This window comes from Candoia aspera, chromosome 2 (genome assembly GCF_035149785.1).
Source record: "Candoia aspera isolate rCanAsp1 chromosome 2, rCanAsp1.hap2, whole genome shotgun sequence".
NCBI lineage: Eukaryota > Metazoa > Chordata > Lepidosauria > Squamata > Boidae > Candoia > Candoia aspera.
This window is the reverse complement of record NC_086154.1, coordinates 87107049-87134041: the sequence shown is the minus strand read 5'-3', so window position 1 is coordinate 87134041 and position 26993 is coordinate 87107049.

The window sequence follows — 26993 nt, the reverse complement described above, 5'->3', positions numbered from 1 at the left end:
GCACCTACTGCACAACACGCCTAAAAGAGATGTTGTTTTCATCACGGGAGACTGGAATGCTAAGGTGGGCAGTCAAATGACACCTGGAATTACTGGTAAGCATGGCCTGGGAGAACAAAACGAAGTAGGACATAGGCTGATAGAATTTTGCCAAGACAACTCACTCTGCATAACAAACACTCTCTTCCAGCAACCTAAGAGACGGCTTTATACATGGACTTCCCCAGATGGACAACACCGAAACCAGATTGACTACATCCTTTGCAGCCAAAGGTGGCAGACATCTATACAGTCGGTAAAAACAAGGCCTGGAGCTGACTGTAGTTCCGATCACGAACTTCGTTTTGCACAATTTAGGATCAGACTAAAGAGATCAGGGAAGACCCACAGATCAGCTAGATATGAGCTCACTAATATTCCTAAGGAATATGCAGTGGAGGTGAAGAATAGATTTAAGGGACTGGACTTAGTAGATAGGGTCCCAGAAGAACTATGGACAGAAGTCCGCAACATTGTTCAAGAGGCGGCAACAAAATACATCCCAAAGAAAGAGAAAACCAAGAAGGCAAAATGGCTGTCTGCTGAGACACTAGAAGTAGCCCAAGAAAGAAGGAAAGCAAAAGGCAACAGTGATAGGGGGAGATATGCCCAATTAAATGCAAAATTCCAGAGGTTAGCCAGAAGAGATAAGGAATTATTTTTAAACAAGCAATGTGCGGAAGTGAAAGAAGACAATAGAATAGGAAGGACAAGAGACCTCTTCCAGAAAATTAGAAACATCGGAGGTAAATTCCAGGCCAAAATGGGTATGATCAAAAACAAAGATGGCAAGGACCTAACAGAAGAAGAAGAGATCAAGAAAAGGTGGCAAGAATATACAGAAGACCTGTATAGGAAGGATAACAATATCGGGGATAGCTTTGACGGTGTGGTCAGTGAGCTAGAGCCAGACATCCTGAAGAGTGAGGTTGAATGGGCCTTAAGAAGCATTGCTAATAACAAGGCAGCAGGAGACGACAACATCCCAGCTGAACTGTTCAAAATCTTGCAAGATGATGTCAAGGTAATGCATGCTATATGCCAGGAAATTTGGAAAACACAAGAATGGCCATCCGATTGGAAAAAATCAACTTATATCCCCATACCAAAAAAGGGACACACTAAAGAATGTTCAAACTATCGAACAGTGGCACTCATTTCACATGCCAGTAAGGTAATGCTCAAGATCCTGCAAGGTAGACTTCAGCAATTCATGGAGTGAGAATTGCCAGATGTACAAGCTGGGTTTAGAAAAGGCAGAGGAACTCAGGACCAAATTGCCAATATCCGCTGGATAATGGAAAAAGCCAGGGAGTTTCAGAAAATCATCTATTTCTGTTTTATTGACTATTCTAAAGCCTTTGACTCTGTGGACCATAACAAATGGTGGCAAATTCTGAGTGGTATGGGGATACCAAGTCAACTTGTCTGCCTCCTGAAGAATCTGTATAACGACCAAGTAGCAACAGTAAGAACAGACCACGGAACAACGGACTGGTTTAAGATTGGGAAAGGACTACGGCAGGGTTGTATACTCTCACCGTACCTATTCAACTTGTATGCAGAACACATCATGTGACATGCTGGGCTTGAGGAATCCAAGGCTGGAGTTAAAATCGCTGGAAGAAACATTAACAATCTCAGATAAGCAGATGATACCACTTTGATGGCTGAAAGTGAAGAGGAACTGAGGAGCCTTGTGATGAAGGTGAAAGAAGAAAGTGCAAAAGCTGGCTTGCAGCTAAACCTCAAAAAAAACCAAGATTATGGCAACCAGCTTGATTGATAACTGGCAAATAGAGGGAGAAAATGTAGAAGCAGTGAAAGACTTTCTATTTCTAGGTGCGAAGATTACTGCAGATGCTGACTGCAGTCAGGAAATCAGAAGACGCTTAATCCTTGGGAGAAGAGCAATGACAAATCTCGATAAAATAGTTAAGAGCAGAGACATCACACTGACAACAAAGGTCCGCATAGTTAAAGCAATGGTGTTCCCCGTAGTAACATATGGCTGCGAGAGCTGGACCATAAGGAAGGCTGAGAGAAGGAAGAGAGATCCTTTTGAACTGTGGTGTTGGAGGAAAATTCTGAGAGTGCCTTGGACTGCAAGAAGATCAAACCAGTCCATCCTCCAGGAAATAAAGCCAGACTGCTCACTTGAGGGAATGGTATTAAAGGCAAAACTGAAATACTTTGGCCACATAATGAGAAGACAGGACACCCTAGAGAAAATGCTGATGCTAGGTAGAGTGGAAGGCAAAAGGAAGAGGGGCCGACCAAGGGCAAGGTGGATGGATGATATTCTAGAGGTGATGGACTCGTCCCTGGGGAGCTGGGGGTGTTGATGACCGACAGGAAGCTCTGGCGTGGGCTGGTCCATGAAGTCACGAAGAGTCAGAAGCGACTAAACGAATAAACAACAAAAAAAACCCACCAGGGTTAAACGCTATAAGGCACAGGAGTCATTTTGAAATGAAGTCTCATTCTTCCAAGATAAAAGGAGATAATATTTGTTGGATTTATTCACAACCACCTTTTGACCCTTCGCGCAGTTAGGTTTCTGACAGGCTAAAAAAGTGTAATGCTCAGAAGGATATAAAGCTTCCAGGTGAAGTGATGGAGTTCGGTTTGGTTGTTAGGTCTCCATCCTAACTGGCAAGCCTTCTATCCTCTGTTTCAGCCTGGGTAATGTATATGAACTGGAAAGCTACAGGACAAGCTCTAATATCTGGTACACAGTAAGGAAGGGAGGTAAACCAAGGCTGTGCAAAGCCACATATTTGGATATGACTTCAGTGACAAACCATATGCAAAGCCATCTTTGAGGGAATGGAAAGTTTAATTCCAAAGAAAAATATTTTCTTGTTGAGTCTTACACTACTCAGATTGCCTTCCTTAGCCCTCAACTGAGGACTCTGTTTTTTTACATGCAAATTGATAGTAGGAAATTTGAAGTGGAGGCCAGAAACCTCCTAGTTTATACTTGGACTCTTGTGGTATAATATTTCAGGATAAACACTGCCTTTGAATAACGCCAAGGTATAGGTGAATGCGGTTTGTCTGATGTTTATGGAAAACTTTACAATTATTTCCAGGCATTGGGAAAAGCTACCTGGATATTTTATACCACAGAGCTTGAAACATCTTGGCAGTAGGTGCCTAATATGGAATTTTGAGCAAAACCTTGAATATAACATCATTTCCCTACCTGATACCTCTAGGTAAGATGGATGTTAACTTCCATTAATGCCATCTATACACAGTGTCCAAAACGCATCAAGTATTCTAGATGCAGAGGTTAACAACACATCACTGTATGCAGTCAGTCTGGGTTTTCCCTAAGGCTAACTGTAAACTGAAAAGATTTTTAGTTATGTACTTGTACAAATTACCATGATAGACCATCCACCTAGGCTCATTATTCAAATGGATGGTGCTGGTACTTGCTCTCTTTGGACAATAGCCAAGGCTCAGTACTCTGTCAGGGCCTAATGCTGAACATTTGCCCTCATCTAGCTAGTCTATTTTGGGATGGTAGAGCTGGGTTTGTATGAAAATAGATCTTCGCTTCTCTTCCCTACATATAGAGCTGTAGTTCATGTGACAGTGACTGAGGTCTAGTTCATGCTCACTGTCTGAGACACAGCATATAGAGAAAAGTGGGGGAAGGACAGAGAGAAAAAGGATATGAAAGAAAGAGATATGATGGAGAAAGAAAACAGGGTATGTGTTGTATGAAGATCTCTGGCGCAGCCGTAAAATACAAGATGTTTTTTTGTACGTTATTTTAGATTACAGAGATAATCCTGGACTCTGTATCAAATGGGGTCAATAGCCCTCAGGAAATCTGAACATACAGAGGGATATAATAGCATCTATGCTGATAAGAATATTATAGCTTTTGCTGGTGAGCGATCGTAACAATGTTATAGTCATCTTGTGATGTACATTTTTGAAGAGTTGTGGGCTGGAAATGAGAAATTTATCCCATTTCACAATGATTGACTTTTATATCCAGTTAATTTTTTTAAATACTACATGTTTATTTATAATATGCAACATACATTGTTTCTCTATTGACACCAGAAATCAGGCAGTGTTAAAATATTAGATATTCCAGAAAATTAGGCATCTATAGTACTTAATGTCATGATCATATTTAAATTCCATAGCAAAATAAAAAGTATCTCCTCCAGTTTTAAATTTTTAACAATATATGTTGAATGTATTTTTCAAGCCACCACTAAATCACCTAGGGCCTGAATGAAGGTGGAGCCGGAGCCTGCTGCCACATTGGACTATGTTTTCCACCAAAAGAACATAAATCTCATTTCCACTCTGAACCCTAGAAGTACATGCTATTTTAAAGGGCACTGTCAGTATAATAAATGAGCAGCTTTTCCTGGTGCGGGCTACTAAAGAACACAGCATCAACCCTTGTGAAAGAGTTCAGAAAACATGCAAATTGTGTCCTCTAAGTAGCTCTTAGTCATTCTGCTGGGGGAAATTGCTCCTGCAGGGCCACCGGCTCAGTACATCATGTACATTGGCAGTTCTGCATTCTTTACCACTTTCAAGCTAGACGAATGTTCAATCCTTTCTCTTTTAAAAAATGGGCTGTGATTTAGCACAGCTAGAAGTAAGCATTTTCACTCCCTTTTACTCAGCAGATTACAATACTCTCCATGAGCTCACTGCATGAAACTTGCATAACAGCTGAGATAGCAGAGTAGAGAAATTCACTTTTTACCAGCAGTACTCCATTAATTAAGCCTAGATGCCTTCTGGACAAGGAGATAGCAAAATTGGCTTGGAGAGGAGATAGATGATGGTGTGATTGCCCAAATGTCCAGCCATCTTACCAAGGAGAGCAGATTCATGACATGAAGGAATGCACCTTTCCCTTCGGTTATCTCTGTTCTGTTTCCAAACTCAGTCCTTATTTCTCAGTAAGATTCTTATGAAAAAATATATACACTCATACTACTAGCAATCATATAAGGTCTTAACTGTGTTTCTGTGGAGCTTTTAATTATTCTGCCTCTAGTATGGAAAGGATCCAGCCCTTGCTGACATCAGTTTATATCATCTTTATGTTTTCTTACTGGTGTTTCTTTCTTTTTTTAATAAGAATTTTACTAAGTTTCAGACAAAGATAAAAACTACAGAAAAACAAAAAAACTACAAAGAAAAAGAAAAAAGAAAAAACTAAAACAGTGTGAAAACACAAGAGAAAAAAGTTTTTTAAGTTACAAAAAGAGGTGACTTCTGACTTTTAACAGCAACTATATACAACAATTTTCCATAATCAATTTCTTGCTCTATATTAAACCAAAATCACATTGTTTCTATAAGTCATTCCATTGGCACATTATAAAAATCACTAAATACAGTTGCTCCATCCCCTTATATTAAAAGAAAAAGAAGATATATATATATATATATATCTGCTGTTTCTATCTTCCTGGTTATCATCCTTTAAGGAAGGAACATGGAACCTTGGTTATCCTGAGCTCTTTGGGCAGAATCACCCTTATTTCTCTCATCCTTTACAAGCATAACGGATATATTTAATATGATTTGTATTGTTGCACGCAAAATGCGGGCTTCTTGGTTCTTCGCCCAGTCCAATTTAACAGCCAATTGATCACACAGAGTGGGGGAATCAAGCAGGTATTTATTCAGGACGTCTAGAAGAAATAGGGTCTCCCCATTAAGAGGGAACGACCCCAAGCACAGAGCAAGTCGCAATTTTATACAGTTTGACAGCAGTTATCAAAACAGTTCATCAGCAAATCAAAGCTTCTTATTGGTTAACTATTTCAGCACTTGCGCAGTTTGTTCACATACAACACACATCCCACATAGTATCCCATAATAGTTCTTAGCATGTTCTATGTTTTCCCCTAAATCCTCACCTTGGGGTGGAGACTTTGGAATAGTAATTAGCTGGGGGTCAGTGCCCTGTGGTTAGGAAAGCTTGGTTAGTCACATAGCCTTCCCCACCCCAGAGACAGGCACTAATCACAGGCACATCTGGGAACAGATAACAGAGCCCCCAGCCCTTCTCCAACCTCCTGGCAAGTGCATAGATAAGCCAGATCCCTTGCGTCTGTTAGTTTGGCTTCCAATTCCTTTCCATTATTTCTTAGTCCAATTTCACGTTCCATAGCATAATGCAAAAGTATGCAGTTGTAACTGGATATGTTGTGGTATCTTTTCTTTAAAAAATTAAACATCTTTTAAAATCCCTGTTCTGCTCCATTTTTATCAGATCAATATAAAAATTGTTCCCCATAACCTACAAAGGGATGTAACATTTACTGAGCAGGAAAGCTTAGGTGAAAGTGGCTTGCCACTGTATAAATATGGTTTTTGTGGTTACAGCTCACAATAAAACATGGTGCATATTAAACTTTTGAGCACAAACTGACCACAAAGGCAAGACAGATCAAAATCAACATAATATACATACTGCTGTTACTTTTCATGGCAAACTAGAAATGGCATTAAATTCTCCAGTCTCTTTATTGGTCACTTGAAAACAAGGCACCCCAACTCCAGGTTGATTAGTGCACAGATTGATTTTTACGATTAAGTCTGTCCTCCTTACCAGTGTCATTTTTATTTCAGTTTTAAATACACAGACTGAAAATACATTCCAATGAAACAATGGATTTTACTTCCCCAGTTTAGAACTGGAATATAATTCACAGCGTGTATGTTTACATGACATACTTTGCCAAGTCTGGCATTAACTGTGGATTACTGTTTATCGATCTGTGACAGAGCAGGTAACGTAGGGCACTTTCATGACCACCAGCATTTCCAACCTTCTGCACAAAGCAGTCTGAAACTAACCCACAATCATCTTCACTTCAGCCAGCCTCGAATGCAGAGAACACCATGCATCAATCTGCATCACCCTTTTTCTATCCTGCTGACAAATAGGAAATAGAAAGAATGTCATCAGCTATCCAATCAGTGTCCTGCCCCCTGGAGTATCCAGTCTGTTTCTCACATGTACTCCATACAGAAAGAAATTAAATAAAATGCTAGAGCACTGCCCTCCACATAATTTTCAATAAGGGTTTTTTTTTTTTGGTGGCACATTTGCCTTACGGTTTACCAAAAGATGTGAGACCTTGTTATGTGATGGGAAATCAGTTGTAAAAAAAAAAAAAGTAAACAAAGCTCTGAAATCCTCTAGAGGAGTGTTTCTGAACCTCAGCAACTTTAAGCTGCATGGACTTCAACTCCCAAAATTCATGCTGGCTGGGGAATTCTGGGAGTTGAAGTCTATGCATCTTAAAGTTACAGAGGTTGAGAAACACTGCTTTAGAGGCTCCCAGCAGCCTTGCTGCTATTCGTCTGTTGCATTTTAAAGCCCTGGGAGTTGTGATGGTGAAATACCAGCATGCTGGCAATTTGGAAACCAGGTACTGTTCCCAAGATATGAGATTATGAGAGCAGGTTGCAACCGTAGGTGGACTGGTGGGCAAGAACAAGGTTCTAAAGAATGCTTATGTTTTTATGCATAACTCTTACCTTTCTGCATTTACTTTTCTAATATAAGAATGATCTCTCACTGGACAGATAAGCATGTTTTTAACAAAAAAAATCCTAGATCAAATGTGGAAATGTTGCTCTCCAGTATATGCCTGTGGCTTAGCATAGCTAAAATGTGTGTTTAGCATATAGAGTTATCTATTTTACTTTATAAACTCTGTGAATGTATTCTAATCTAATGTTTGATAAACATTTGTAATCTGTAGTGCCCTTGTCACAAGACTTCATCCAGAATGTGTTGTTCCGCTAATAAACATTTCCCAGGAACTTTGAGGTTTGTTTCCTTCTGGTTACTCAGTGTGCTTTTCCCCCAGTCACGTAAAACAGCAGTTTGGCATGCACAGAAGCCACTTACAGTGGGGAAACAAATCAGAAGAAATGGTTAAATCCCACTTTTTGTGACATACTCTTCTTCACTCCCAACTTTTTTTTTCATGAAGACAAATAAATTACAGATTCAGTTTATGGAACTCCATGCATCATCTAGTCTGATCCTTAGTCATATCATCTCAGCTTTCTGTTACATAGTGTATATATTAATTACCCACTTTGATTATCCATAGCATGAATAATGCCGATTTGTTTTGCATTAGTTGGGAAAAAAGCCAAAAAACCCTGATAGTACTAAAAGATTGTATGAGTAGTTTTTTACAATATACTTGCATAGACCACAAACACTGGTTTCTGTTTGTTCAGTGGGGAACAAAGAAAACGAGGTGGTTCTTATCTGAATGATATCATTTGCATTTCAGCTGAACTGTTCTTTCCTTCACTGCTTGTCCTTTACGTGACACAATGTTCCTTGTCAGCAAAAGGAGGTCCAGTTTCATGTACTTTGGAGCCTTTCTTATGTTTTTAGTTATTTTAACAGGAATTAACCCTTTCTAGATAAGAGCTTGTCTCATTAGGGATATTGGATCTTTTCCGTTTCACAGACTTGGCCCCAAGCCTGCTTATGCGAACCTGTCCTGACTGTCCCCATTGTGGGTGAAAAAAGTATATTCCTTCATTCTAGAAAAACAGAAGATGGCTCCTTTATCTGTGTAATATATCCACCACAAGTGTAAAGCATTTGTAAGTTATATCTGTCCTTTTAATCTGAGATAAGAATTGTAGTTTCTTATACCGAGGGCAGGTGTAATTTCTTATACTCTGGAGTTAAAATGCCATCCACCTATCTTTAAGTTGGCAAAAAAATGCTGGTGTAAAATATGTTGTCCCCACTGCCAATCCCTCTCTTGTTTCAGTTGCGTCTGACCTGTGTCCCTGCTGAATGGTGCCATCCTGATTTGTGAGTCGGAAGCGACTGAATGAATAAACAACAACATTCATAATAGGCAAGGGGACTGGCATTCTCCTCTGACTCTGTGCCTTTTCATCGCAGAGAAAACATCTGCTAATCAGGGCCCTAATCAGGAGAAAGCCAAGACAGCTGGATTTTGGGGAGTGATCCTGCGCTTCCTCTTTCTTCAGATGTTTGTTCCCTCTGGTATATTCTGAAGCTCTGAATGAACTTTTCCATACTCAAGAGTTTGTGCTTTAGATCTGTATTCCCCTGAATGTGGATCAACCTACTGAAGAAAAGCAAGTTTTCCCCAAGGGCCCTAACAGTGTTCTTACTTGGTCCTCATCCCATGGGGAGGCCATATGCAGGCCCTCTCCCCGCTTGCATTTAACCATAGCATAATCATGCCTTGACAGCTGTGGTTTATCTGCTTCCACTGATTGCCTTGCCCTTATCTTTTCCTCAGTCCATGTGTGAGACCAGCTTAAGTTGCCATGAGTTGTGCTGGTGTTTTTCAAAACACCATCCAAGAGCAGCTCCAAGGGATGTTAAATCTGTTAGGCTCAGTCACCCATAATGGTCACATTCTCTGGTAATTGGGCACAGAGGCAATTGAGGCAGGATAGGGATTAGCAATGGGGCAGCAAATTTCATGGCAGTTTAGTTTTCTGCTGACTCAAGCATGGATGAACAGCTTTTCAGCTGGGTTATAGAGGAAGACCCAGTGGCAAAGCATGACTGTGTTGTGGTGATGTTTGACTGAGGAGAGAGTTTCAGGCGGATTCATTACCACCATGGTGATAGCTAATTCATGCATCACCGTAACTGTAAGTTTCTTTTATTTGTTTTTTTGAACAAAGAATCCAGAAATGAACCAAGGTTGAGCAAAGTTTGCATGGCTGGTTTGTGTTTTCCTTCTCAGGCCCTGTTTTGTTATTCCTTGTTTTTTGTTATTCTTGTTTTGCAATGCTGTATAAAGGTCACTGCTTCAGCAGGACCAAATACCAGAAATAAAGCTAGGAGACCATAAGCGACCCTGTGACCTTGCTCACACTTCACACTATGACATAGTTGCGATCATTAAGCCAGCAATGAACCATAGTTTCAAACCATGATTTAGTACCCTAAAACAAATCATGCTTTAATGCATCAATCCAAGTTGTATCCCTCACTAAGCAAAAAACAAACACAATCCCTTTAGTGTATTGTGCAAACCACATCTTTTGGAACTGGCCATGCTGCCAGATAAAGAAGTATATAAAGGACACAGAAGTGGTCAGAGAGGTTGAAAGTTTTTCTCCCGAAATTCCTCGCAGTCCCCTTACCTCATTCTGTAGTTCTCCGATAGCTTTGTTCCCCTTGTTCTGCAATGCCATTTGCCAGACAAAGTAAAATTTCTGTTCCCCTGCCTCTGTATTGATCTGATTTGGTGCATTGCAAGGAGGCTAACATGAAAGAGCAAAAATATTGTCCATTACACAACTACATTTTGCTTACCTTCAGCTTTCAGGCAATAGCTGGAACAACAAAACTGTTTTCCTTTCTTCCTATAAATCATCCCAATCCCAGAAGATTGCATTTTTTTCCTCATCCACAACCTTTTTCACTTCATCTTTCACTAAGTATTTTTTGTTATGCTTCTTGTTAAGTGTAACCCTATCCGCTTCTGTGGCATTTTGTAACATAATTATTTTATCGAGTTCCAAGCAGTTTCCTCATCCTCTGTCTTTATGACCAAGTTTCATTCATTCTGTTGAGAGATTAATTTATCTTCTAATACTTTTGCAAACAGGACTCACAGCTTTTCTTCCTAATTCCATTGTTTCTTCCACTTCTTTTCTTTTCTTCCAAGTCTGTTTTTGCCCAAGATCCACTCTTGATATTACCAACAACAACAACAAAGTCTGTGCCACACTCAAAATCTCTCATCACCCCTGTATTCCTCACTAATTCTCTCGATCTCTCATCATAAACAATACATCAATCATGTTTTAAAATTTATATTCATTTCTTTGCCATGTGTACATATGAATAGAGTTATGCTTAAACCATGTATTTGAAAGAAACAGCCCACATTTTGGCCAGCATCCCACCAAGGCAAGCCCATTTCATGCCTACTTGATTCTATGCAGCCTAGGATTTCTAATCTAGAAATTACAAGCTGATAAACTATTGTGAGCTTCCTATCAATTAGAATGCATATGCAGTATATTGACATACACTCCAGAGAGTGGTGTTCAAGTATCTTAAAGGTTACTATGTGCAAAAGGAAGCAGATCTATTCTTTGCTGAAACTGATAGGATCAGAGGATTGATATTAAAAGAGAATCAGGCTAGTCTTAGGGAAATTTTTCTCAAGGTAAAAGCTATTAAGTAGTGGAAGGGTCCCTTGAGTAAAGTGATAGACTTCCACTTGGTTGAGGTTTTTAGAAGAGATTGGGAGTTGAGTGGCATACAAATTTAATAAATAATACTAATAAAGATTTTTTAGTGTATTCCTGCACTGATCGGGATTGAATTAGATGAGTTATAAAGTCCTTTCCAGCTCAATGATTCCAGCTTCTAATTTCACAATTTTAACCAGTACCTGAACCAAGATTAATTATCCAAAATATGTATTTTTTCTGAATTTGTTCTGCAGTTTTTAAACTATATATGTATATATGTGTGTGTATTTATAAGCGGAGTATATAAAATTGATTATATTAGGCAAACTATAAGCAAAAATGAAAACACAGGAGAAATTGCAACAGAATTTCCCAGAGTTTCTTGCAAGCTTTTTATTTCAAGCTTTTAAAAAGATTCTCAAAATCAACCAACTGAAATTGACAGACTGAGAAAACTGAATGCGAGAGAATGTGCATGGGCACATTGTGCTGGTGCTCCCTACAGGAAGGGCTATCTGGATGTAGGTTGGTTCAACCCTGAATGCCTCATTAAAGAACGGAGACCAACCTCTCAAAGCTCCATCTGAAACAGCATGGATTTACTTTGAAAACTGAACATGTATTAACAGCATGATGCTTTCATTTCTACTTTTAATTTACCCAAATCCAATCCCTGCTTGCGGGAAGGCAGAATAAAACCCTCCTTATCCAAATGTAGGAAATTCTTACTCTATGAGATAAATATATTCCAGATTTCCCAGCACTTGCCTCTTTTGGGTCTGTAAAGTTCACTCACCCACAAGTGCCTTGGTGGCTATCCCATACATGCTGACCAGATGCATAGAATATGAGTCAGAGTGATGATGCACATCAAAAACAAGAGCAGGAAGAGTGGTCAAAGTCTTTCAGCCTGATTAGTCTTGTGTCAATGCCATGTCAGGGTGACTCCAAAAAAGTGAATCAGTGATAGATGTGGCCTTAAGAAATCATCTGGCTTTTTGCTTTAGAATCCATATCATTTCTTAAAACATTATAATTAGATGAGATGTGATGATTTTGTGTTTCATCCTTCTTAGGACTAGCTTGCTTTCATTCCTCATGATCGTAAGAGCTGCCCTCGATAAACTGTTTGTGCTAGGGTCATCATAAAGTGGCACATAACATTAAACCATCTTTCAGTAAAGCTTTTTTCTTACAACAGTTCAAGGGACAAGACTTTTACAAGCCTTGAAAATGAGACTAGAACAATTAGTTCCCAGGGTATGGCATACTCTAGCCACAATCCACAGCTTCCTCTTTTTGTAGCCCCATTTACATTCGTGTTTCAGAACTTACATCTTGGTGATTTCTGCCTGGGCCGCAACTGGGTGGGTGGGTGGGGCAACCAGGGCATGTGCCCTGGGTGCTACGCTGGGGGGGCGCTAAAATGAGTGTGGGGGGGGACCAAAATGGGTGCAGAATCCATGTTTGCCCCAGGTGACACAGACCCTAGCTGTGGCCCTGATTTCTGCAGTCTGTTCCCCTCAAATACAATCCAGCAAGCGTCAGCTCCAAATAGGTACAATTAGTCCAGAGTTCCACCTTGTTAGACTTTCTTGCCATTGTGGCATATCTGCTCAGGGTTTGGGTGAAAAATCAAGACATGTTTCTGTTGTGAGGAAGAAGGGGAAGACAGTTCTACCTAGAGTGACTATCTCAGAGCGGAGATGCGGGCAAGGGGAGGAAATAGGAAGTGTCAGAAAAGGTTTCTTATCTACATATAAACACCCTTTCATATTACGTACATTTAGCTTGCTACCCTCAAAACTTTCTCAGTGACATGAACATCATGTATTACTCATACGTTTTCATGGCATCTATCTGACCCCAGTCAGTGACTTCATTAGTCCACATTTCCTATCATAAGAAAATGTCTACACAGTAGGAAACAAGTGAAAAAACTACTTCGTGTGATTTTTGTTGTCAGTCACCTTTATTAGTTTAGTAGAGCCACCTTATGTGGACTTCAAAAATCAAGTTATAAGTGTATTTTACTATGTATTGGTTCTGAATTTATGTTGTGAGCAGGTTCTGAATGATGTAAAATTGCCAACAGTATTTCCATTACACTGCATCTGGAATATCCTTGTAAAGCCTTTTTCTCCAGTGTTATTCTCTCTGAGAACTGCCAGGAAGAATGTGATGAGTTGGTATGTATGTATGTATGTATGTATGTATTTATTTATCAGATTTTATCACCGCCCATCTCCCCACAAAGGAGGGACTCTGGGCAGTGTACAATAAAAGCAAAGTTTAAAATTCAATGCAATTATAAATACTATAAATATGAATATAAATAAACAATAAAAATATAAAATATGATAAAATCCAGATGGCTAAAGGTTCTCTATCAGTCTGTGAGTAAAAAGGCCATTCCAGGGCCATTCTAGGGCGCTAGCCATCCCCAGGAATGACTATTCCCCTTCCTGCTCCAGGCATGCTGGCAAAACCAGGTTTTTAGTTTTTTACGGAAGTCCAGGAGTGAGGGGGCTTGTAATTGTATAATTACCTCTAAAAGAAGGCAGAGCACTTGGGGGATAAATGTATTCCTTATCTGGAAAGTATAACAAGGATCATGCCAGCAGAATTGGAAAGTTCTGTGGGATAGATATTGCAACAATGGTATTAGGAGTTATGAGGAAGTAAGAATGCTGTAGAAATCAATTACATATCCCACAACTGAGTCAGAAGCTCAGCCCTTCTTTGGTGGTGCATTTGAACTATCCAGCCAAGAGAACAGAGTCATTACTTTGGGGAAGCATCACAAATGCTGTTCATAGATTTTAATCCAGAGCAGATAACTTAGGAAGGCCATTAATTATAATACAGAAAGTGAGAAAATACCCTGTAAAAGTCAAATGTATATTTTTATCAGCATGGGTGCTTTGTGTGATTTACAGTTGTAGAAAATGCAGAAAACAATTTAAATGTAACTTGTGAAATACAAGTTTATTCTGGAATTCTTTGAGAGGTAGAGATGAATATTGTGGTTTAAAAACTTTGATTTTGATTCTCTTCACCCAGTAATATCATTGTTGTTCCAATATTTTTCGGGTGCTGAAAAGAGGACTTTTTGAGTGATTATGCATCAAATATACTATTTCTCTTTGTCATTTCAATATATTGAAATGAGTGTAATGGATTTTTCAAGGTAAATCCATTCCACTTTGAAACTGAGCTGAATTTGGTAGTCATACTATTATATTATGATTACCATTAATAATTATATTAATAAAGCATATGATTACACTCTTTTTGAAACTGAGTTGAATTTCAACAATCTCCATCATAAAGCTGCTGCTGCTGTTACTAAGATACTCTGTTTCACTCCAGCATCTATAGGCATGTAGTGTAAATGTGCTGAAGCAGCCATTTGGATGGTGCTTTCAATGCACAGCATTTTATAATTCTTTGTGGCAGATAGGGTGTCAGATCCCCCCGATCAAAGGTTTTACAAAACCCCTTATCGGAGCATCTGCCATCATTTCCTTGTCAAAGGAATAGACTCTGTGTCGCCAGATGGGAGGGGGTGTGAAGTTGGAGTGTGAAGTGGTTTATTATGGCTATGGCAGACATCAAGGACACGGGGTTGAGATATACCAGGAACACCACCTGGATGGGAGGGGGGGGGTGACATGGTTTCATGGGAAAGGGGACTAACTAAGGGAATGTGGTTTTTAAAGTTAGGTTTCAGCGGGAACTCTTTATTCGCAGCTTGCCTTCTGTACCGTTAATTACGCTTCATTAAAACAGTTAAAGGAATCCCAGCCTCCTGACTATGATTGTGTGAATGCTCAAATGATCAGGTGCTGACATAGGGACTATTTGTGAGAGAGTTGGAAGGCACCATTTCCATCCATACTGTGGCCAAGAAATAGAGGAACATGGTGCACAAAGTATGCATTTCTACTCTCCTGGCTGAGAAAAATCAAATACAACTTCTTGGTTTTTTGTGTTTTTTGTTTTTAATCAGGACTCAGAATCTGATAGATGTCATTGTATCTACTCACAGTAAGAATTCTAAAGTCAGAATTCTAAAGTCATCCTGCCACATCTTTTTTTCTAAGTGCTTGGAATATAGAAATATTCCATATTCAAGAAACATGTTAACTTCTTTTTGTTGTTTATTCGTTCAGTCACTTCTGACACTTCGTGACTTCATGGACCAGCCCATGCCAGAGCTTCCTGTCGGTTGTCACCACCCCCAGCTCCCCCAAGGTCAAGTCCATCACCTCTAGAACTTGCCCTTGGTCGGCCCCTCTTCCTTTTGCCTTCCACTTTCCCTAGCATCAGCATCTTCTCCAGGGTATCCTGTCTTCTCATTATGTGGCCAAATTACTTCAGTCTTGCCTTTAATACCACTCCCCCAAGTGAGCAGTCTGGCTTTATTTCCTGCAGGATGGACAGGTTTGATCTTCTTGCAGTCCAAGGCACTCTCAGAATTTTCCTCCAACACCACAGTTCAAAAGCATCGATCTTCCTTCTCTCAGCCTTCCTTATGGTCCAGCTCTCGCAGCCATACGTTACTACAGGGAACACCATTGCTTTAACTATGCGGACCTTTATTGTCAGTGTGATGTCTCTGCTCTTACTTTTTTTTATTGAGATTTGTCATTGCTTTCCTTCCAAGAATTAAACGTCTTTTGATTTCCTGACTGCAGTCAGCATCTGCAGTAACCTTCGCACCTAGAAATACAAAGTCTTTCACTGCCTCTACATTTTCTCCCTCTATTTGCCAGTTATCAATCAAGCTGGTTGCCATAATCTTGGTTTTTTTGAGGTTTAACTGCAACGCGGTGGCGCTGTGGGTTAAACCGCTGAGCTGCCGATCGGAAGGTCGGCGGTTCGAAACCGCGCGGCGGGGTGAGCTCCCGTTGCTAGTCCCAGCTCCTGCACACCAAGCAGTTCGAAAACATGCAAATGTGAGTAGATTAATTGGTACCGCTTCCGCGGGAAGGTAACGGCGTTCCGTGCAGTCATGCTGGCCACATGACCCGGAAGTGTCCCTAGGGACAACGCCGGCTCCAAGGCTTTGAAACGAAGATGAGCACCGCCCCCTAGAGTCGGACTCGACTGGACTTTACGTCAAGGGAAACCTTTACCTTTACCTAACTGCAACCCAGCTTTTGTACTTTCCTCTTTCACCTTCATCATGAGGCTCCTCAGTTCCTCCTTGCTTTCAGCCATCAAAGTGGTGTCATCTGCATATCTGAGATTGTTATTTCTTCCAGCGATTTTAACCCCAGCCTTGGATTCCTCAAGCCCAGCATGTCGCATGATGTGTTCTGCGTACAAGTTGAATAGGTAGGGTGAGAGTATACAACTCTGCCACACTCCTTTCCCAATCTTAAACCAGTCTGTTGTTCTGTGGTCTGTTCTTACCATTGCTACGTGGTCATTATACAGATTCCTCAGGAATTAGACAAGATGAATTGTTATCCCCATACCACCAAGAACATGCCACAATTTGTTATGGTCCACATAGTCAAAGGCTTTAGAATAGTCAATACAACAGAAATAGATGTTTTTCTGAAACTCCCTTTTTCCATTATCCAGAGGATATTGGTAATTTGGTCCCTAGTTCCTCTGCCTTTTCTAAACCCAGCTTGTACATCTGGCAATTCTCGCTCCATGAATTGCTGGAGTCTACCTTGCAGGATCTTGAGCATTACCCTACTGGCATGTGAAATAAGTGCCACTGTTCGATAGTTTGAACATTCCTTAGTGTTTCCCTTTTTCGGTATAGGGATATAAGTTGATTTTTTCCAGTCTGATGGCTATTCTTGTTTTCCAAATGCTGGCATATGGGATGCATCACCTTGACAGCATCACCTTGCAAGATTTTGAACAATTCAGCTGGGATACCATCGTCTCCTGCTGCCTTGTTATTAGCAATGCTTCTTAAGGCCCAATCAACCTCACTCTTCAGGATGTCTGGCTTTAGCTCACTGACCACACCATCAAAGCTATCCCTGATATTGTTATCCTTCCTATACAGGTCTTCTGTATATTCTTGCCACCTTTTCTTGATCTCTTCTTCTTCTGTTAGGTCCTTGCCATCTTTGTTTTTGATCATATCCATTTTGGCCTGGAATTTACCTGCAATGTTTCTAATTTTCTGGAAGAGGTCTCTTGTCCTTCCTATTCTACGCATCTGGTGAAGTCCATGTATAAAGCCCTCTCTTAGGTTGTTGGAAGAGAGTGTTTGTTATGCATAGTGAGTTGTCTTGGCAAAATTTTATCAGCCTATGTCCTGCTTCATTTTGTTCTCCCAGGCCATGCTTACCTGTAATTCCAGGTGTCATTTGACTATCCACCTTAGCATTCCAGTCTCCTGTAATGAAGATAACATCTCTTTTTGGCGTATTGTCCAGTAAATGCTGCAGATCCTCATAGAACTGCTCTACTTCAGCTTCTTCAGCATCTGTGGTTGGGGCATATATTTGGATCACTGTGATGTTAAATGGCTTACTTCATTTAAAATTATTGTGATGTTAAATGGTTAACTTCTAGAATAATGCAATGTGGGACAGTCATTCCACCAATAGCTGGCATTCTGTTCAGTAGGATACACATACAATTCCCACCTTTTCATGTTATATCTGAAGCAGGATTTTTATTTCCTGGGAAGAACTCAAACCAATGCCATCTCTCAGATTCCACAATTAGTTGATTGATGAATCATCTGATGATGTTTGTCTGCCATGACGAGTCAATGTGTGTCAAGAACCAGTTGGGAGGGGGAACACCAAGGAGTGTGAAACTATTCTGTTTGGGCTAAGGGGGGAAGTCAAGGTCATACCATCAGAGACATCTGTGCTTGGCATGCTTGACCGTTGGAATTAGGTGGGAAGAGATGTAAGGGAGGAGCGGGGTGTCTGCTAACTTTTAATTAGGTAGTTTAGGCGGGAATCTTCAATCACAGCTTTTGTCTTGATTTGTACACATTCTTAATCTGAATTCTTCATATTTCAATTGTCCATGAGTCAGGTCATTATTGGGATCCAAAGTGTCAGTTCTTACACCATCTATGCTCTTAGTTATATTATCACATATCCTAAGATGAAAGAAAGGCATGGTAGGATTCCTGGCCTTACTAGAAGTTGCTGAAGGTTCTTTCCCATCTTTCTGATTCAAGTGTTGGGTATACAAACTAATCAGAGCTTTGAAGAACATTTTGCAACTCTTATAAAATAATTATCAACGAAAGCATGCCCAAAGGAGTCTTTGATGTTGGATGACTTGTCTGTATAGTTCAAGGTGCTTCATCTGATTTTAGAAGGATCTTGGGATTTTTTGTCCTTTTGCTTTTATTTTTATGTAAAGCTCACATTTTATGTATTTCGAAAACAAGTCTGGATTAGTATTGCCCTCTGAAACAGCACCCTGATCCCTGATTGCATAAAAACAGTCTTTTAGGTTGCTGGCGCAGGCTGGATGTAAGAAAGCATTGATGATTACATTTATATCCTAATATTGCCATTTTTGCCTGAGGGAGAATCCAGTTCTCCTAGAAGAGTGACTAAGCAAGAGGAGTTCAGTCTTATCAGATTAATGACTCACAGAATTCATCACTTTGCAAATGTATATGACTCTTCCTTTTTGATTCACTGATTTTTCATTCTTTTCCTAGAGTGTCATCTGTAACATGGTTATGCAGTGACACATACTACATATCACGGTACGCAGCCTTAATATGTAAAGAAACACTCCCTGAAAAACAGTGTAAACTCATATTCTCTGACAGATATTGAAATGCTGCAGTTCAGATAGCAGTGGATAAAAAAGATCAAATGGGACATAACTATAGGATGATTCAGTGAATACTTTACTCCATTATACAAGCACGGTGTTAAATACAGCTCTCTCAGCTTGAGCTTCTTTTCCCCTAGGTGCTTTTATGTATTCAGTCTATGACTAAAATCTCAGTAGTTGTGATATATTGTTATCTTTTTTCCCCTAGCAGCACTTCTGCATGATACACAAAACAAGTTGTGAAGAATTTTCTAATATGGAGGAGAAGTGATATGAACTACCTTATTATTGAGATTTGGGCTATCAATGTAACATTTTCCAACTGTAAATGCTGATGTATAAATTATAGTTATTTACCACTAGACGTACTATTGTTTCTTTAACTTTCTCTTGTAGTCTATTTTTATACATGTTATATACATACATACTGCTTCCTGTACAAAAGAATCTTGAAGCTGTTTACTAAACATAAAATGTGTAATAAAAATAATACATGAAAAACTATGTCCAGTAGAAAGAAAGGGGAAAGGGAAACAAAATCAGAAAGAAAAACAATTGATCTAACATTAATACAGGGAAGACCCGTGTTCAGGTTTTCAACAAGGACCTAAAAGATGTAACAGTTGGCACCTCACAGATTTCAAGGGAGAAAACAGTCCAGAGCAAACCAGCTTGTAAGCAATCATTAATTGACACCCTGCCATTCTAGACACATACAGGAGAATCTCCCTTAATAATCTCTGTGGTCCATCAGATCTGTAACAATGAGTATTATTGATCAAGTATCAGGTCCCAAGTTTGTTAGATTCTTATAGATCATAAACAACACCTGATGTTTGGCTTGGAAGCTAACTACCAGCCTGTACTCTTGCTTCTACGGAGTGATATATAACCACACAGTCCACTCAACAACTTAGCCACCTTTGCAACATCTGTACTAAATACACAGGTAATTCCCCAAAGAGCAGTTTACAATAACCAAGGTGGGAAGTTGCCAGTGGATGGACATTACAAGCTAGATTGTTTCTGTGTAAGGAAGCTTGTAAAAGTGTTCCTAGCTATGGGAATGATTGGAGCTTCCAATGGCACCAAGGAACAATGGTGCCCATAGGAAGGGGGGTCAAAACTGTCAAGATAGTTGTTGTATGTAATCAAAGTCTGTCTCTTCATATGTGCATGTGACATCAACACACATACAAAAGGAGTAGGGCTTTGATCGTACAGTTGCCAACCACCATCTTGACTTTTTAAATCCTCCCTGCGGATTCCCTTGGAAATGAACCTAGGAGCATCCCTGTCATGTTCGCTGTTTCAATGTCTTTGATGCATCGTAACGTTTCGCATGTCATTAATTAGATGCGTGTTTCATCTTTCTGGGGAGGATGGGAACGATTATCTTTTGGCTTTGCTTTGGAATGTATTTGTATTATCTACTGCGCTCAAGGTTACTTTCCCAGGCTAGCAACTCTGACGATTGCTAGCACCTGTGCCGGGCGGGGCTGTTACGAGGGAGGCGGGATACGTTTGCACCAAGGGTTTAAGTTTGTATTTGGCGCGCTTTTGCTCATTCTCAGCTTTCTCTGTATTTGCCTTTAGTTCTCTAATAAATCAGATTTCATTTAGCAGCCTCTTGTGAGTCTGAGTATTTGGGCTAGGGCAATCATTACATAAAGCTGAGAATCCTAAGTTCCTAACTCCGCTGGCCCCTGTCCAGGAAAGACAAGCGTCTAACCCTGTGAGGGAGAGAGCCCGCGATGACCGAACCCGACATCATGATGATGGAGGAAGGGGAACCGGACTCGACCGTGAGGCAGTCCGGCCGACTGTTCCAAGGTAGGGAGCTGTCAGGCATCCGAGAGGAGGCGAGCTCCGAGTCGGAGAGTGAAGCCGGGGGGCTGAAAACGGCCCCGGAGACCACCGTAAATTCTCCGGGCGAGCTGCTCACCTGGGATGAGACCCAAGGAGATGCCCCGACAGCGGGGGGCCCATCCTGGAAGCAGAGATACCCATTATCCCCCAACGTGGTGCAGGTGCCGCCAACGGAGGGCTCACCCACTCCGGATCGGATCCGAGTGTTGGAGTCCAAAATGGATTCGTTGGAGGCTATACTGAAACAGCTGAGCTTGGATGTGACCTCGTTGCGAGAGGTCCGGGAAGAATCCAGCCAGAGGCATTCAACCCCTTATTCCCAGGGGCTGTCCCCGGAACGGCGACGGGTGGTGCGGAGGCGCGAAGGGGACCAGTCGGTCCAGATGGAAATCGCAGCATCGCCAGGGCGATCGCCCCGGGGCCCCGTGCCGCCCCGAGCCAGGGAAGCACAAGCCGCGGCAGCTCCGGTGGGGGGGCGCAGCCCGGCGGGAGGCGGCATGCGAGACTTCCCTGTCAAGTTTGATGGGGACCCGACCAAACTCTCGTTCTTCCTGACGAACGCGAAAGCCTACATGGAAGAATGGGGGGCGTCTTTCCAATCGGAAAAGGCAAGGATCATCACCATTGCCACCAAACTGAAGGGGAGGGCGGCAGACTGGTATGTCCAGATGTGCCAGTCGGAGGCGCCTGAACTGGAAAGTCTCGAGGAGTTCCTCTGGGCGTTGAAGCAACACTTCGAGGACCCCTTAGCAAAGGAGAGAGCAAAGCGAGCCCTGAAGGAACTCAAGCAGGGGTTCAGATCAGTGGCCGATTATGCTTTGGAGTTTAAAGCGCTAGCTGGAAAGGTGGATGACTGGTCCCAAGCAACCATTATCGAGCTCTTCAAGGATGGCTTGAATACAGAGGTGCTGCGCTGGTCCCTGGGGAGGGACGACCCATACACGCTGTATGAATGGATCCTGCTGGCGGGGAGGGCTGAACATGCCCAGGAGATCTTTGCCCAGCGGAAGACCACCAAGTCGGGGCGGGAGGTGAAGCCCAGCCGCACATCGACCACCGGGGGGAAACCGGGACAACGACCCTGGGACGAGGAGCGGGAGAAGCGGTACGCAAAAGCCTTGTGTCTGAGATGCGGTAAGGAGGGGCATCGAGTGGCAGCATGCCCGAAGGCAAAGGTAGAGGAATGGCCCGGAAAACCGCCGGCAAAGTCCCCTGCATTGCCGAGGAAACAGAAAGCTGCGGTGGCTGAAACCGAGGGAGACGATGTGATGTTCTACGAAATTGAAGGGGAGGCCGAAATCCTGCAGCCGGCGGGAAACGCCAGCCACCTGCTCTAAAGGGCGCCGCTGGGCAGGTGGTAGAGGACGGGCGCGAGCCTCCATCGGTGAGTGGCACTTACCGCATACTCATGGTGAAATTGAAATTGGGCTCCCAATCCAAGACTGTTGAAGTATGGGCCATGATTGATTCGGGGTGTTCCCGGTGTCTTATGCACCCCGATGTGGTGGCGGCTTTGGAGCTCCCCACTTTCCCTTTACAACGACCCATCGCTTTTACTCAATTGGATGGGTCCATGGCAGGGGGCAAACCGGTCACCCATTTTACAGGGCGAGTAGCCTTGCAACTGGGCAGTCACCAGGAAGGGTTGTCTTTTGTCGTAGCTCCTGTAGGGGGGCCATTGGTGGTGTTGGGGGTACCCTGGTTGGTGCAGCAGAACCCCCAAATAAACTGGGTTTACCGTACTATCACGTTTAGGGATGGGTTTTATCAAGCGGCAGAGGGGAAGGGGGCCCCAGAGGAGATGGTGGGGGTTGCGGCAGCTGCGACTCCGCCTTACCCGGCCTCTCCTCTGGAGGGCTTGCCGACCGAGTACAGGATGTTTGCTGATGTCTTCGGTGAAAAGGAAGCTGACCAGTTGCCCCCCCATCGAAAGACGGACTGTGCCATAGAACTGCTGCCCAACACCCAATTGCCTAAACCAAAAATTTATTCCATGACACAGAAGGAACTGACTCTGTTGAGGGACTTTGTGGACAAAAATCTGGCGCGCGGATTTATTGAGCCGGCGAATTCACCCGTGGGAGCGCCGGTTCTGTTTCGCCCAAAAAAGGACGGGACATTGAGACTTTGTACGGATTTCCGCGGATTAAATGCCGTCTCAATTTCCAACAAATATCCCTTGCCATTGATAAAGGACATGTTGTCACATCTGGCCAAGGGAAAGATCTTCTCTAAGCTTGATTTAAGAGAAGCCTATTATCGTGTACGAATCAAGGAGGGGGATGAGTGGAAAACTGCATTCAATTGCCCGTTGGGCGCCTTCCAGTATAAGGTGTTACCGTTTGGGTTGGCTGGGGCCCCTGGGGTATTTATGCAATTAATCAATGAAGTTTTGCATGAACATCTGTTCAAAGGTGTACTGGTGTATTTGGATGATGTGTTGATTTATACTGAAACCATGAAAGAGCATGTAGCTCTGGTAAAGAAAGTATTGTGTAAACTCAGATCTGCTGAATTGTATGCCAAGCTGTCGAAATGTGCCTTTCATCAGACCCAAATTGACTACTTGGGGTATAGGATTTCAGATAAAGGCATAGAAATGGACCCTGCCAAGGTGCAGGCTATCATGGACTGGGAAAGTCCCCGCACCCGCAGGCAACTTCAAAGTTTCCTGGGGTTCAGCAACTACTACAGATTGTTCATAAGGGGGTTCGCTGAGATTGCCTTGCCCCTAACTGAGCTGCTTCGAACAAAAGGGGTGGGAGATACTCGGAGAGTCAAGAATCCCGGAGCGCTGTTAAGGTGGACGCCTGCTTGCCAAACGGCGTTTGAGCGGCTGAAAGCAGCTTTCGTCAAAGAGCCCATTTTACAGCATCCTGATCCCTCAAAGCCTTTTGTTGTACAGGCAGATGCCTCCGATTATTCAATTGGGGCATTGTTGATGCAAAAAGACGAGGCAGGATGCCTCAAGCCCTGTGCCTACTTGTCCCGCAAATTCTCCGAGACTGAGAGGCGTTGGCATGTTTGGGAAAAGGAGGCATTTGCAGTAAAAGCTGCCTTAGAAGCTTGGCGGCATCTGTTGGAAGGGGCAAATCATCCCTTTGAAGTATGGACTGATCATAAAAACTTGGAGGCTCTTAGTACCCCTCGAAAACTGAGCCCCAAACAAGTTCGTTGGGCTCAATTTTTCAATCGATTCAATTTTCAGTTCAAATTTATTCCAGGAAAAAGGAACTTCTTGGCTGATGCCTTGTCGAGGCAACCTCAGGACTCTGGGGCAGCGCCAGATGTGGTAAGCACCTTATGGACGGCGCCCCAATTGGGCATGCAGGCTGTGACGCGAAGCCAAACGCGCGCGCAGCAGCCGCCCACCACAAGCACGGTTCAGCCAAGCACTTTGTCAATTCCCTCCCAGTTGCAACAAAAGTTTCTAAAAGAACTGAAAACGGATACTTGGTTGCTTGCGAATAAGGACACTGTTACTTTTGACAGAGGCTTCGCTTGGAAATCCGACCGCCTCTACGTTCCTGAAAACCTCAGAAAAGATGTGTTACTACGTTCACACAATGACAAACTCGCAGGTCACTTCGGGTTTGTAAAAACCTTGCACCTCGTTCGGAGGCAATTCTGGTGGCCCACATTGCGTAAAGATGTCAAAGACTACATTGCCTCCTGCACTGTTTGTGCAATGTCTAAGCGCAAGGTGGGCAAGCCCCACGGCCTTCTGCAGCCGGTGGCAGCCCCTTCTTCCCCTTGGGAGGAAATCTCCATGGACTTTATTGTAGAGCTACCACCCAGCCAACGCAAAACGGTCATTTGGGTGGTCAAAGACTATTTCTCCAAACAGGCTCACTTCATCCCTTGCGTGTCCATTCCGTCGGCACGTCAATTGGCTCGCCTATTCCTTGTACACGTGTACAGGCTACACGGATGTCCCTCCCGCTTGATTTCGGACAGAGGTACACAATTTACCTCGCAATTTTGGCGGGCGTTTCTCAAGCTGTTAGGCACGAAGCAAGCCCTCTCCACGGCTTGGCATCCTCAGACGGACGGGGCCACTGAGGCGGTCAACTCTACTCTGGAGCAGTACCTTCGAGCTTTTGTAAATTATCAGCAGGACAATTGGGTCGAGCTCCTGCCGTTTGCTGAAGTGGCTTACAACAATGCAGTGCATCAAAGCACTGGCCAAACCCCATTTCGGGTAGCCCAGGGTAAAGACTTTGTACCTATCCCTGATCTACCCCAACCTCCTACAGGATCAGCCACTCCGGATGATTGGACAACTCAACTGGCAGACTCCTGGCCAATGATTCAAAAGGCATTGGCTGATGCCCAAGCGGATTACAAATTGTATGCTGATCGGAAACGGGCCCCCCAACCTGCATTCCAAGTTGGGGACTCGGTTTACCTTTCCACCAAGTTTATTAAGTCATCACAACCTTCAAAGAAACTTGCGCCTAAATTTGTGGGTCCTTTCCCGATTATCGCTCAGATTAACCCTGTGACTTTTAAACTTGACTTGCCTCATAACCTTAAACGCTTACACCCTGTTTTTCATTGCAGCTTACTCAAACCGACTATTCCTTCTGACCGCTGGCATTGCCAACCTCCACCTCCCACCCCCATCATGATTGATGGTCAGCAACACTTCGAAGTTAAAGAAATTCTGGACTCTAGACGCCTTCACAATACTTTGCAATATTTAGTTCGTTGGAAGCATTTCCCTCATCCAGAGTGGGTCGCTGCACCAGATGTGGCTTCCCCTGTTCTGGTGGCCCGTTTCCACTCTGCTTATCCCACGAAACCAGGTCCCTAGGTGTATTTTTAGGGAGGCGGTATGTCATGTTCGCCGTTTCAATGTCTTTGATGCATCGTAACATTTCGCATGTCATTAATTAGATGCGTGTTTCATCTTTCTGGGGAGGATGGGAACGATTATCTTTTGGCTTTGCTTTGGAATGTATTTGTATTATCTACTGCGCTCAAGGTTACTTTCCCAGGCTAGCAACTCTGACGATTGCTAGCACCTGTGCCGGGCGGGGCTGTTACGAGGGAGGCGGGATACGTTTGCACCAAGGGTTTAAGTTTGTATTTGGCGCGCTTTTGCTCATTCTCAGCTTTCTCTGTATTTGCCTTTAGTTCTCTAATAAATCAGATTTCATTTAGCAGCCTCTTGTGAGTCTGAGTATTTGGGCTAGGGCAATCATTACAATCCCCAACCTAGGCATTAGTTCTTTCTGACAGAGGTTAATTCTCTCAAAAACGGGCATATTTCTCAATTTGTGTACCCAGCAATCAGCCATCACAATTTCTCCATCTTGTCAGTTCATTGGTTCTAGAATGTTCTGTATGAACTCCCTATAAATGATGCCGTGATGAGAATGAGAACCAATGAAATGAGAATGAACTGAGAAGATGGAGAAATTGTGATGGCTGATTGTCAGGTACACAAATTGGGAAATATGCCTCTTTTTCATGGAATTAACCATACTATAATGTGGGGTCTCTTTGATTGAGTAGAAACACTTCTTCCCAAGTTCCAGGCAAGGGGGCTAAGTTGCTGTTCATGAGATAGGCAGCCAATGGCCTCTATTTCTCAGTTGTTTCCATCAACTCTCCTCCAATTCCTTTCCCATCCTCCTCCTAATAGTTTCTCACTTTTACTGTCTGTCAGCCTCTCCCCCAATAATACCCTGAATGTAATGTAATTAGAGCTAAAGGTAAACTACAGCTCACATTCTCATGCTCCACCTAGTGTGCTTTTCCTCCATCTCTTCTTACAACTTGTTCACGTGGCCTCTTCATTCTTCTCAACTTTCTCCGATCTGCTGCCCTTCTTTTGCTTCCCCAGATTATTTTTTGTCTTCTCCAAGCCTTTTAACAAATCATGATAGAGCAAGGTAATGCTGTGCCACTCCACATTCCAGCTAGGTGCTCTAATTTCAGGCAAAAAGCAGTCGAAATTATGATCAGCTGTACTCATGGTCTTATAATCATATTTGAAAACACAATGGAGGCAACTATGAAAAAGAAAATCACATTTTATGGCC